Source organism: Lissotriton vulgaris, chromosome 4_1, assembly GCF_964263255.1.
Source record: "Lissotriton vulgaris chromosome 4_1, aLisVul1.2, whole genome shotgun sequence".
NCBI classification, from domain to species: domain Eukaryota; kingdom Metazoa; phylum Chordata; class Amphibia; order Caudata; family Salamandridae; genus Lissotriton; species Lissotriton vulgaris.
The window spans coordinates 750,994,390-751,007,898 of NC_141691.1; positions in this window are offsets into that span (position 1 = coordinate 750,994,390).

A 13,509-nucleotide genomic window follows, 5' to 3' on the forward strand; every position below is an offset into this window, starting at 1 on the left:
AAAACTGTCCCTTACACGCAAGGAGTTGTCTCCCTGCATGCCAGGGCCATTTTACTTCACTTTTCCTGCCCAGGTCTGCTTGTCTTGCATTGAGGTCTTGGGCAGGAAAAACAACCCCTCATAAACAAGAAACAAAGTGGCCCAGTGGCAGGCGGTCGCCGAGTCAAGGGTTTTACAGTGGGAATTCCTATCTGCCAACCCCTAAATGACCTCTGAAATGTTGAAAAGCATAAAAGGAAGGGGATTAAGAGGAAGGGTTATACTGCCCTGTGTGCCTTTAATAAAATAATACGTTTATTCTCACCAAATGAGGGAAATCTACATGTAATTGTAAAATCTGGAGGCTAAGATTATACAAGTTCAGAGCCTGACAATCCCCAATGCAGAGAGAGACAGCCAAACAGGTTAGTATACAATGTTTTTTTAATGTGTAGCTCCAAAACCAGCCCTCAGATCTCAAAATACTCACACGACTTCTGTCCAGTAGAAAGGGTGTGGAATTCTACTTACCTGACCCGTGACTGAAGATGCTCTAAAAAAGTGACACCGAGTCCACTTCCAATTCCACATGCCAAACCTAATGTACTGGACCACGATATGAAGCAAAAGACTCATGGGAAGAACCAAGAAACTGTCAATAAAAATAACCTCTAAGCTCTGCAGTTCTAATTTTGCTTTCAAACAGGTACCAACAGTTCGCAGCTTACTGTTACTTGGAAACGGGGAACAACCCTTACAACGCAACTTTTACAACGCACTACCATTACAACAAACTTTTACAATGCAACATCCATTACAACGCATGCCATTGCAACGCAACCATTACAACTCATGACACTACAACGCATACCACTACAACGCATATCATTACAACGCAGTCATTACAACACATACCATTACAACGCATACACATAGCACCCTTACACTATCCAACACTTACTCTACTGTTGCACCACCTGGAATTAGAATAGTAATTTTTACCCCTACACTATCCAACACTTACCCTACTGTTGCACCCCCTGGAGTTAGAATAGTAATTTTTACCCCTACACTTTCCAACACTTACCCTTTAGTTGCACCCCCCTGGTGTTAGAATAGTACATTTTACCCCTACACTATCCAATTCTTACCATACATGCAATATAATGGTATGCGTTGTAATGGTATGCGTTGTAAAGGTAGTATGCGTTGTAAAGGTAGTTTTTAGAAATGCGTTGTAATGGCATGCATTGTAATGGAATGCATTGTAATGGATGTTGCGCTGTAAAAAATGTGTTGTAATGGCATGCGTTGTAAAAGTATGCGTTGTAACGTCATACAACCCTTGGAAACGAACAAAAAGAGATGTGCTTAGAAAAGGTTTATATTACTAAACTAAAGAGATATTCACACTCAGGAAATAAAAGAGAAGTCAATGGGTGATCCATTGGCACTTTTTGTAAAGCAAGGCAAGCAACATGTAGGCTCCAAAATGGCATCACCTTCAACAACAGAGGATGGTGATCTAACTTCTGTTTCATAGCCATGCACTGTGTGCAGCAAGCGCTGGTTTCCTGTGAACGGTGCATGCTTGCGGCCCCAACATACATGAGAAAATAAATAACCTTGGACATGTTTATCGTTAGTAAACATTCTTCTTGCTCTACCAGGAGTCCCATGGACTTGTCCTCCTCTGTGTCTTTGTTGAAGTTGGGTAAAACAGTTGGCATTTACCGCATAGTTACAGGATGGATTAGGGAGGTACTCTCGACGATACCCTCCATGGAAAAAAGTGTTTTTTGTGAAATTGCCTTAAGATCCACCCATGTCAAATACTAAGTCTACCAATTTTGTAGCTGACCCAAGCAGTGTTCCATATCCAGTTTCCAACATTAGCCCATTGCTATCTTTTGTAGCCCTACCCTATCTTGGCACAGTAGACATATTGCTCTATACACCCTCTAAGGGATGTTACAAATTGGCAATAAATGCTCAGTATTTCCTCCAGAGTTACTGATAAAGGGGGCACTGGTAAATACTAGAGGACAGAAGCACTTATGGAATTTTCAGAAATAACCTTTGGGAATGAGTGTATCCCCACTGATTACAGCATGGTTTTACCCTGTATTAAAACCCGATCTATTGTAGGCTTCCAGTTGCTAAATAATGAATTGGTAGGCAGTTTCCTTGGTAATTGTTAATAATTAGTAGTTTGGCAACTCTTTCATTCGAGCAGTGGATATCCTGTTTTATGCTGTTTTTAAGTTACTGGAACAACTGTTTAAAAAAGAAATACATACTAAGCAAAGGACACCACTCACCCCCTGCAATACAGGGCTAAAGATACTGGCAGTTGGTATATATTACCAGCTAAATGGTCATGTGGGAATAATACAAATTGTTATCGCAGTGCACTCAAGTCCTCAAAGTTTTTATTTTTTCGAAATTCTTTATTCACTGTGCATCCCAGTCATTAGCTGTAGGTGCTATGGGAATCTGAGCTACAGGGGAATCGCTACCTAGCTGACGGGCACACTTAGCTTCAAAACTGGCAAGTTTTCATCCAATTTAAATTCTTTCATTCAGTGTTTACAATGAATCTGAAACTCGTATTCATTTATCATCATTTTTAATGATTCATAATCGTTCTTAAAGATGCTTCATTTTACCTATTGTGATTTGAACTGAAACCATTTCATAACCCAATGCATTTCGGGTCAGACACGACCCTTCATCAGGGTTCTTTGAAAACAAAATGAAAACACAAAAACCAGCCTAATCCAGGCCCTTACAAACAAAGCCAAGAGTATTTTCAAAGGTTAATGACTCTCCCAAGTACTTGAACACCATATATATATGCAGTGAACAAACAGCGCAGTGAGCCATCAGTAATGAACTTGCACCAGGCTTCCACACCTTACTCAAAGGATTTAAAATGACAATAATGTTAAAAATATGTAAAATGAAGTGCAGCTCGTTTTTTCAAGGACTACCAATCCCAGTATGCAAAGTGGCTCAAGCACATGAGCAAGGCCAATCAGAAGGCTTAATACTGAAATAAAGGAACTGAAACACATGGGAAACGAATTTGCATCTCATTTCATTTAACTGCCCAGGAAGAAGGGTCTTTGGGACTCGAAACGCGTTGGCAAATGAAAATCACATTGGGAGAGTGGCTGCAAGGTGATTTAATAATCCGGATGGAAGGTGAGCTGTGTGTGACCTCCTGAAGCTTCAGGCTTTTGTATGACATATATATATATATATATATATATATTTATTTATTTATTTATTTAGAAAGTTTTATATAGCGCGGACAAGATCCTTGCGGATATCAGAGCGCTTTACAAGAGAAGTACCTGGGGGAGCATAGACAGACAGGTGGAACAATAGGTCACATAGTATGAGACAGCATTCGATGTCCAGATATATATATATATATATATAAAAAGAAATACAAGTGAACAGCAAATCTCAAACAGGGGTGCTAACCATTAGTTTATACGTCTATTTTAAACAGCACTACATGTGATAGAAGACTTTTCCGCACATGAAACCTGCTAATCCAGCCAGCACGTGACCGACGTTTACTGTGCCAGTGAATATGTACAACTAACTCATCATTAACATGCTATAATTCGTGCCACGCTCTAAAACAGAAACCGAAAACCCAAGCGTTATTACTCCATGTGCGCGACAACATGCTCCGTGTGTTTATGCCATTTAACCGAGTGGAGGTTTTCCGTGAAGATGGAAACATTGTATCACAAAGATCCAAGCTCTAAAGCAGAAACCGAAAAACCAAAGTGCTGTTACTCATTGTCTGCAAAAACATGCTCTGTGTGTTCATGCCATTTAACTGAGTGGAGGTCTTTCCGTGAAGACAGAAACAATATTTCACAAAGATAACCCCTTCTATTATAGTTCTCTTAGTTCTGTGCCTCAAATGCATTAGTATCAAAGTTAATTTGCTCCTACCCCATAAAATGAAATAGTTCACGTTCCTGCTTAAGAACCACAGCCGTTAGCCCTGTGTGCAACAAGCCTCTAAACACCGCGGTGTGTGTCACGTTGTAGGCGGCCCGACGTATAAAAGAAAAGACGTCCTTAAAGTTAAAGGTCACCATTAAAGAACCATGTGAAACCACCATGAGTGCAGTAAAGTTTAAATTGAAGAACATTGCTGACGTTCTACATTAAACAATAGAGTTAGAATGAAGTGACGTCACTATGGTACTGAACATCCTATTCAGTATATGGCACTAAAGGAGATTATTCAAAAGACGGTTACAAAAATTACAGTTCCTGTGGTGCACTTCACAATTACACCATCCCGAGATACAATACCACATCATGTTATACAATTATACCAATAATACATAAAGACAATATGCTATTCTTTGTGATGCTAGCAGTTACAAGAAACATTGAAATACCAATCGGTCATTCATCCCATACGGCTGCATGGCATTACGTTTTTTGATTCAATGAAACTCAAATCTTGCCAATTGTTTCTGTGGATCCACATCCAGTCTTGTTTTTAATACTTCCAAAATGGTTTAGAGCAATTGAGCCACATTATGTCCCGCTTGTTGCCAATGCATTGCCACAGTAGACTTGACGTTCTGAGTTCTAACATTGCTTTTATGTTCAGATATCCGAATTTTTATCTTGCGTTCAGTTCTACCCACGTATAGTTTTCCACAGGGGCATTTGAAAGCGTAAATGACAGTGGACGTTTTGCACGTGCTGGAATGTTATTACAGATTCTTTTGTGGGGTGTGTAAATTGATTCCCAATGATTGTATTGTTATAATATACACAGTTCGCACATCTTTGCATTCCTTTATGCATGATTGTTTCTATTTTCTTCTTGCTTGCCAATAATTCTTTGATATTTCTTGATTGTTGAGATGCAAACATGGATTTGAAATTAATTAGTTGTTGAAGATCAGGTTTGGTTTGAATTATGGCCCAATGTTTCATGACGATGGTTTTGATTTGATGAGCTTTAGTACAGTATTTAAGTACGCAAATCATGGCGTTGTCTTTAGTAGATTATTTTATTTTAGAAATATCTGCCTATCTAGTACTGATACTTGATCAATGGATTTTTTCAAGCATGTTGTTTGGATATCCACATTATTTTAATCTTGTTGCTGAACAATTTATAGTGTTTGATGCTTCTAAAGGATCTGATGTTATTCTTTTCATCCTAATGAATTGGAAAAATGGTAGGTGAAGTTTCAGTGAATGTTGATGGAAACTTTTGTAATGCAGGCAATTATTTCTATCTGTTTCCTTAATGTATACGTTTGTTTTGATCTCTTGTGAATTTATTTGTACCAGAACGTCTAGAAATGCGATTTTATGTCTGTCAATCTGGTATGTGAATTTGATATGATCATGAGTCCGATTCAACTCAAAGATATTATCCTGTAGCTGTTTCAGATCTCCTTTCCAAATTATGAAGATATCATCAATATATCTTTTGTAGTCTACCAGATGTTCTCGCTATGTGAATTTTTGAAGATTATGATCATACTCAAATTTTGACATGAATATATTTGCATACAATGGTGCTCCAGCAAAACCATGGATGTTCCGTGGCATTGTGAAAAAAAAATATCTTTCCATTGAAAATAACTGTGGACCAACGCTAAATGTTATAACTCAAGTAGGAAAATGTTATTTGCTCTGATTGTGTCTTGTTCTAGAAGAACCGATTCCATTGCCTCCAATCCTTCATTGTGGGGGATAGAAGTAAATAGTGCAGTGACATCACCTGTGCATAACCACCCGTTTTCTATGCCCTCTTTATTCAATTAGGTCAACATGTCTAAAAACGCAGTTGTGTCCTTGATGTGTGTTTCCCATTGTTGTACAATGTGGCGGAGAAGGAAATCCAAATATTGACCAATTGGTTCAGATATGGACCCACATGCAGATATGATTAGTCTAAAAGGAGGATTCAACAGGTTTTTGTGTATCTTGGGCAACATATAAAATTGCGGACAACGAGGATAGTCTGTGTATAGAAATCTAAATGTGTTCTCGCTGATCCATTCCATGCCCAGTGCACTTTCCAATATTTGCTTCAAAATCATTTGGTACTCCTTGGTGAGGTCCTGTTCCAACCTCAGGTAGATATTGTCTCGCACATGTGCAGCCACGCTGGGTTAATAGAATTTAGTATCCATTTCCACAAGAGTTCCACCTTTTCCACTTTCTGAAAGGTCAATTGATGGTTATTAGCCAAAGAAAACAAAGTGCTCCATTCTTTGGAAGATACATTTGTAGCTTTGCATTCATGGAATTCAATCTTATTCACATCCATTTTAATGAGATGTTCAAAAGCATCAATAGTTTTATGTAAAGTAGGTGAACAAAAGGTACTCTTCACTTTGAGTTCTTCATATTCTGTTTCTGCTTGTGGATTTCTTTATGGTTGCATAATGCTGAAAAACAATTTAATTCTCATTAACCTTAAAAATTTGAAGATGGAAATCTCAGTTTCATCAACATTACTGTGATAGGATGGAACAAAGGAGGTTCCCTTATTTAACAAGGCTGTCCAGAGGATTGACCCTCTACGCCCCTAATATCCCAATGTTGGCGATTGTTACACCTTACATAATCTCCACAAGGTGTATAACCAAGTGGACCGATGAGGGAGTCACTAAGGTTGGGATACTGTTCGAGGACAATATGCTTGTCGGCCACAACAATTTTGTTAGAAAGCAGGGGGTTCCCAAATCGCTATATATCCTTCACGCTAGCATCAGTAGATATGTGAGACGTACCTGGTCACTTGACAGCACCGAACCCCAGAACACGAACTTGTACATATGTTATATCTCATGGGTAATGGGGGCACCTAGGTAGATGGCTGTATGGAACTATCCGCTCACGGGCGGCAATCCCACTCCAGGAGCTTAGAGAAAAATGGTCCAGTGATATTGGATGTGAAATGTACGATAAAGACTGGGATAAAATACTGGAATACCCCAAGAAAGTATCCCGTAATCCCAGGTTTAAGTTGATTCAATACATGCTATTACACAGAGCGTACCTGACTCCACACAGACTAAGCAAAATGTTTCCGGGTGCAACAGATGCATGTCCTAGATGCCATGCAAAACCTGCTGAATTATTACACATGTTAAGGCATACCCATGACTGACTCCCTTTTGGGCAACTGTTCTCAAAATCCTTAACGAAGTAACACCTGGTATGGGGAGAGATACAATGGAATACTGCATACTGGGATTGGGTAAAAAGCGTAAGTCACAAGTAATGCAGACCAGGTTTGCAAATTTGGTATTAATACTGGAGAAGCAATCAATTACAATTCGATGGAAATCTCTACAGCCTCCGACAACATTGGCATGGCATAAGTAGGTTCTTCGATGGGGGAGGGCTGAAAGTATGGCTATTAGAAGAGAAGAACGTAGAGGGTATTGGAGAAATCTGATATCCTTGGAGTGGAATGTGCTGTTGGAATTGTTTGTCTCTACTGAACCTTCACTGCATTTAACTATTAAACTGCATTGGAGCCTTGCAAGTTTACAGTGGTCTCAATTAGTAATGGACCCCATGTGGACCCTACAAAAACATTCTATGCAAGCCTGTAAGTTACGTCATCGTAAGCATGTGCTACATAATGACTTGTTAGCCGTTGATAGGCTGCTTTAAAATAGTAGTGAGTCTGGGGGAGGGAGGTTTGGTGGATTGATAGTTAATAGTAGTAGGGAGGGTGGAGGGATCATGTTTTACGTACTGAACTTCTCGAATGTATACACAGTGCTGATGCTGTTCCGATAATTGTATGCTGTATCTCTGTTATGTTGGCATTATATTGATATTATCATATTGAACTGTTCTCCCTTTGAAAATCCAATAAAATATGTTTTTTAAAAAAGAGATGTGCATAGGACTTTCCTACAGTGTAGAGTTTCATCCAACCTGTTAATTCAATAATCCACAACACATATCCTACAGGGGGCATGGGAATAATGAGCAACAGTTTGTCATCAACCGGTCACCTGTTGCTTTATCATTTTTATACACTTTTGTTTAGTATTTGTTCAAGATGGTGCAGTCATGCAAGGGGTCTAACATTGAAGAGCAGGTGAAGATTCTTTTTTTACGGGTGAATAAACAGCTTTAAAATGTAAAAAAGAAGAATTAACAAGGCTGTCTGCGCTTTGGTCAAGGTGATTCTAGAAATGTTGATCACTAAGTTGTTTTTGTTTTATTGTGCAAGGTTTTTTTCTCCATGTCCATGTCTGTTTGTTTGGCTGCTCTGGTTTTTTCCATGCTTTTGTCTGGTTGATTGTTTGCTGCCGGGCTGGTGGAGAAAAAAGACACCTTCGATGGTTTTGGGCCACCCATGCTAGTGGATGGCCTTGTTGATGTTCTTTCAGTGTTAACCAAAGGTGGACAGTTTTGAGCGACATCTAAATCTGAGACAACACTTTCCTGAGATGAGCCCACATTGGGATGTCGTTGTCACTTTCGTTTGAGATTTGCGGTTCACTTGTATTTCTTTTTCCGTATATATGTGGTGTTCAAGCACTTGGAAGAGTCATTAACTTTTGAAAATACTCTTGGCTTTGATTTTAAGGGCCTGGATTGACCTGTTTTTTTTCTCATTTAGTTTCAGAGATCCCTGAGGAAGGGTCGTGTCTGACCTGAAAGGCATTGAATTATGAAGTGGGTTCAGTTCAAATCACAATACGTAAAATGAAGCATCTTTAGAAACAATGATGAATCATTATAAATTATGATAAATGAATATATGAGTTTCAAATTCATTATAAACACTGAATGGAAGGAATTTAAATTGAATGAAAAACATGCCAGTTTTGAAGCTAAGCGCGCCATCAGCTAGGTAGCGATATGGGAACAATGACAGCATAGTAACTTCCCCTTGAGAAGATGCAGGGCTCAGTACCTTGCTGGAGATCATAAATATGGACTAACACTGCTGCAGAGAAGGAGGAAGGTATTGTTAGAAACAAGGTCGATATGTTCAATGCTTAATTTGAGCCAGCGGTCTTCTGTGCTCGGCACCAGCACTAAATTTTCACCACTAGCGATTGTGACAGTCTGCCACAAAGTGGCGCTGTCTGGCCAATTTGGAGATGACCACAATAACATTAAATTATTAATTTGATATACATTTAAAATGGCTCTTACCACCAATCCAAACCATTCTTTGGGTGCCGGGAATAGTCTTTTTTTTTTAGTTCAGTAGGATTTTATTGAATTTTGACAATGGATAAACACAGAAATACATTAAAAAAAACTGAAAAAATAATTCATTAAATGACATGGAAGCGAATAATAACAATCATAAATATATAGTCACAAATAAAATACATCGCAATATAGTATTGTCAATCAATGGATAACTCAATAAGGAGGGGAAGGAAGGAAGGGGAAGGGAAGGGAAGAAAGGGAAAGGGAAATATATAATTCATAGCATAATAGCTTAGATAAATAGAGTTACCAATAACATATTAACAATAAGAAAACAAGAATCATAACTGTACATATGAATCTATAGGAGACCAAAAGGATTGAAAATGTGAAGAATTATGATGAACACCTTGTAACGATAATTGAGCACCTCTTCTTGTAAAGATAATCCAAGACCACCAAGCATGAACTGAAAGAGAAGTAGCATCCTTCCAACAAAAAGTGATTGATTTTAACGCAGCCGAAACCAAAAAATTAAATAACTTTGCTTCAGTATCTTCAAAGGGCACACTCAAAGCAACTGATTTACATATGATCAAATTATAAGAGGGCAAGTCAGAAAGAGGTAAAATTTTCAATATCACACTCCATACTTCAGACCAAAATTTCATATTAATAGGATAATCAAATAACATGTAACGTAAAGAACCAGGATGTAAATTACAATTCCAACATAAGTTTGATGGTAATAATTTAGCTTTAAATAAACGTAATGGAGTCCATAAAGAATGAAACAAAATATAAGCATTGGTTTGATAAATTGACACTGGTAAACATCCAGAAATATAATTAGTCCACATTAATGACCATGAATCAGTTGATAGAGACAAAGATAACTCAGTATTCCAAAAAGTGGAAATTGTATCAACATTGGAGCCTAAACAGACGGTAAGTTTCTTATAAAATACAGAAACTGTTTTAGAAGACAAAGAAACAGTATTGACATATATTAAAAAATCAGCTGACATTGTAGCAGGAATACCATTTGGGAAGGAATCTTAAATAGAATTACAAAGAAATTGATATTTTAACAAATCTGATAATGGTAAATTGAATTTTGATTGGAGTTGAGTAAATGGAATAAAAGCATCATCTGGAAAGGGGCGACCACTCGGTCCCCCCAAACGTATGGAAGGGTGCCCCGATCCCCCCGGGAAACCATTTTGGGCGGGAGGCGTGGCTCGGCTGGTATGCCCAAAGTGGCGTAGCCGGGGCGCGCCCTTTCCTGCCCAGGAGGGGATGTCCTAGACACCCGCACGGAAGACCGCGCCCAGTGGGCCTACCTGAGGAGGATCCCCGCCCTCCCGCAGACGGATAAATAAAGCGGGAATCCGAAGAAGCGTCCTCTTGTTCCTGTGCTCTGAAGGCTGCACCACTCGTCGCTCGTGAGCCCTCGACGGAACAAGCGGCAATTTTGAGAACTTGTAATCTTGTTTTTTCTCTTTCAGTTATCAAGAGTTCGAAGGATCTGGGACCTCGTTGATCGACTTGAGCGGAGTAAACGAAGCTATGGCCGGCAAAAGAGCGGGAAAGAGCTCCGAGCTGGAGAAAGTACTGCGCACCTTGTCGAACCGAATGGCAATCATGGACCGGAAACTCGGTAAAGTTGATTCGATCGGTCGAGGTTTGGCCGAAGTGAAAAAGCAGTTAACGGCCCAGAGCAACCCCTCAGGCCGCCCTAAGAAGGTAATAGGCCCGGCCTTGCCGGGAGTGGTCCCTGAGGGTAGGGAGAAGCGTATTAAGAGGAGGGCAGTTTCCGGGGAGGATCCAGTTCCTGAGGTGCCCCCATCCGCCCCCATCACGCCAGCAGACATCCCGGTACCGGTTCTGAATATAGGCTTGCCAATTCCTGTGGTAATCACCCCGGTTAATGATGATCAAATGCCCCCGGAACTGGCCATTCAGTTAGCGGCAGTGTTACCCTGGCTCAAGAAGAAAGCGGGGGGGCAGTGGCCGCGGGGGACCCGGCCGAGGAGGCTAGAGTAATAATCGAGCAGTTACAGCAGTCGAGAGAAGCCGGGACGGCGAATGTTCCTTTTGTTCCCCCACAGGTGGCGCCAGGAGTACCAGCGGTTAGCCGGGAAAAGGCAGCAGCCACGACGGTTCAACCCGGTAAGCAACCATTGCCAATGGCAGGGGAAGGTTCATTACCTTCAAGGAGCGAAAGGGTGGCCCAGCATATCCCAGCGGCCACAAAGGAAATGATATGGGGGGGAGAAATATGTGAATATGTTTTCATTGTTGACCGACCATCGCGAGATGGAATATGCAAAATCCCAGAAATATCTATGGCACCCCAGTGTATGGCGGGCCAAGATGGCGGAGTTTAGGGTCGATGAGACCGTAGCGAACTGGGTGAAGGCCTTTTCGATATTTACGGCAGTCATGGGTGAGCGAAAGCCAGAAGTGATGACCGAGTTGTCTTGTTACCAAAATAGGATTATGGATTTTTACACCATGTATGGGGGGGGACGAGTGGAAAGGATATGACATGAAATTCCGAAAAGCGAAAGAGTTTGATGCAACTTTGACCTGGGACTGCCTCGACTCGGTGTCATGGCACAAGCAGCTCTTGCCTGGTGCGGCGGGTACGTCCTCGCCGGGCGGGAGCGGGCCGGGGTCAGTTCGCCAAAAGCCTGGGTTGCCCTTTCGAGCAGGCGCCGGTGGGGAATTTCAGCCCAAGACCGGCGGAAATGGCGGCAAGCGGGGGGTTTGTTGGGGCTTCAATAGAGGCAGCTGTAACAGGCCCCAGGGAACATGTAGGTTCAGGCATGCGTGTGCGGGCTGTGGGAACTCCTCACACCCGGAGAGTAGCTGTAGATCAAAGAACAGCGGAACGGGAGGAAAAGGGGGGTCTAAGCAAGAGTGAGGTGATGCTTGGGAACCGCTTGCCTACACCTGTTGACATCATGGCTCTGACTCCTTGGTTGAACAAATACCCTGATCATGTATCCGCCGGGGTTTTGAGGAATGGATTCTTATATTGCTTCAACATCCCGGCGGGGGATTTTCGGGGGGACTCCTTTTGTAAAAATCAGTTATCTGTCCAACATAACCCAAGCATAGCAGCAAAGAAAATTTCCAAAGAAATCAGCTTGGGGCGGGTGGCGGGGCCTTTTCAATGCCCGCCGGTGGCGGATTTTGGTGTTCACCGCTAGGAGTGGTTCCGAAGAAAGACCCGGGAGAGTTTAGACTCATTCACAACTTGTCTGCCCCAAGGGGATCCTCGGTGAACGAAGCCATTAACCCGGATATTTGTTCAGTTCGGTACGCATCGTTCAACGATGCCGTTGCCATGTTAAATCATCTGGGCCCCGGAGCACTGATGGCGAAATCAGACATTGAATCGGCATTCAGGTTGCTCCCGGTACACCCGCGGGACCAGCGCTTGCTAGGTTTTGCGTTTCAGGGGAGTTATTACATGGATAAATGCATGCCTATGGGTTGCTCCATTTCTTGTGCCTATTTTGAGATGTTCAGCTGTTTTTTAGAGTGGGTGTTCACTGAGGCCACGGGGCATAGGCACGTTATGCACTATCTAGATGACTTCCTGTTCTTGGGAGCGGCCGGCGATACGGAATGTGCGCAGGCGCTGCAGGACTTCTGCATCCTTATGCGGGAATGCGGAGTCCCATTGGCACCAGGTAAGACGGTCGGACCATCTACTTCACTGGAGTTTCTGGGAATTGAGCTTGATTCTGTGGAAGGATGTTTCCGTTTACCAATGGAAAAGGTGGCCAAGTTTAGGGCTTCCTTGACGCAAAACCTGGGCAAGGAGAAAGTGACCCTGCACCAGTTACAGCAAACAGTGGGTCAGCTTAACTTTGCCTTAAGGGTGATACCAATGGCCCGCCCCTTCTCACGCTCTATTGCACAAGCTATGGTTGGCCTCAAGGAGGGACACCACCGTACGAGACTGTCGGCAGAGGTTCGCCAGGATATGCGCATTTGGTTGGCATTTCTGGCGGACTTCAACGGTCGAGTTGTGTGGAACAAACCACCAGCATCATCGGATGAACTAGGTTTGTTGACCGATTCAGCTGGGAGCGTGGGATTTGGCGCCATCTTTGGTAACCCATGGTCGGCGCAAGTATGGCCGACGTGGTGGCACTCCAGCGGTCTAACAGGTAACATTGGGTTCTTGGAGCTATTTCCCATTTGGGTTGCTCTGATGGCATGGCCAGACGACTTTAGGGACCGATCAGTTGTGTTTTGGTCTGACAATATGACTGTGGTTGAGTGCATTAATCAGCAGGCAGCCCGCTG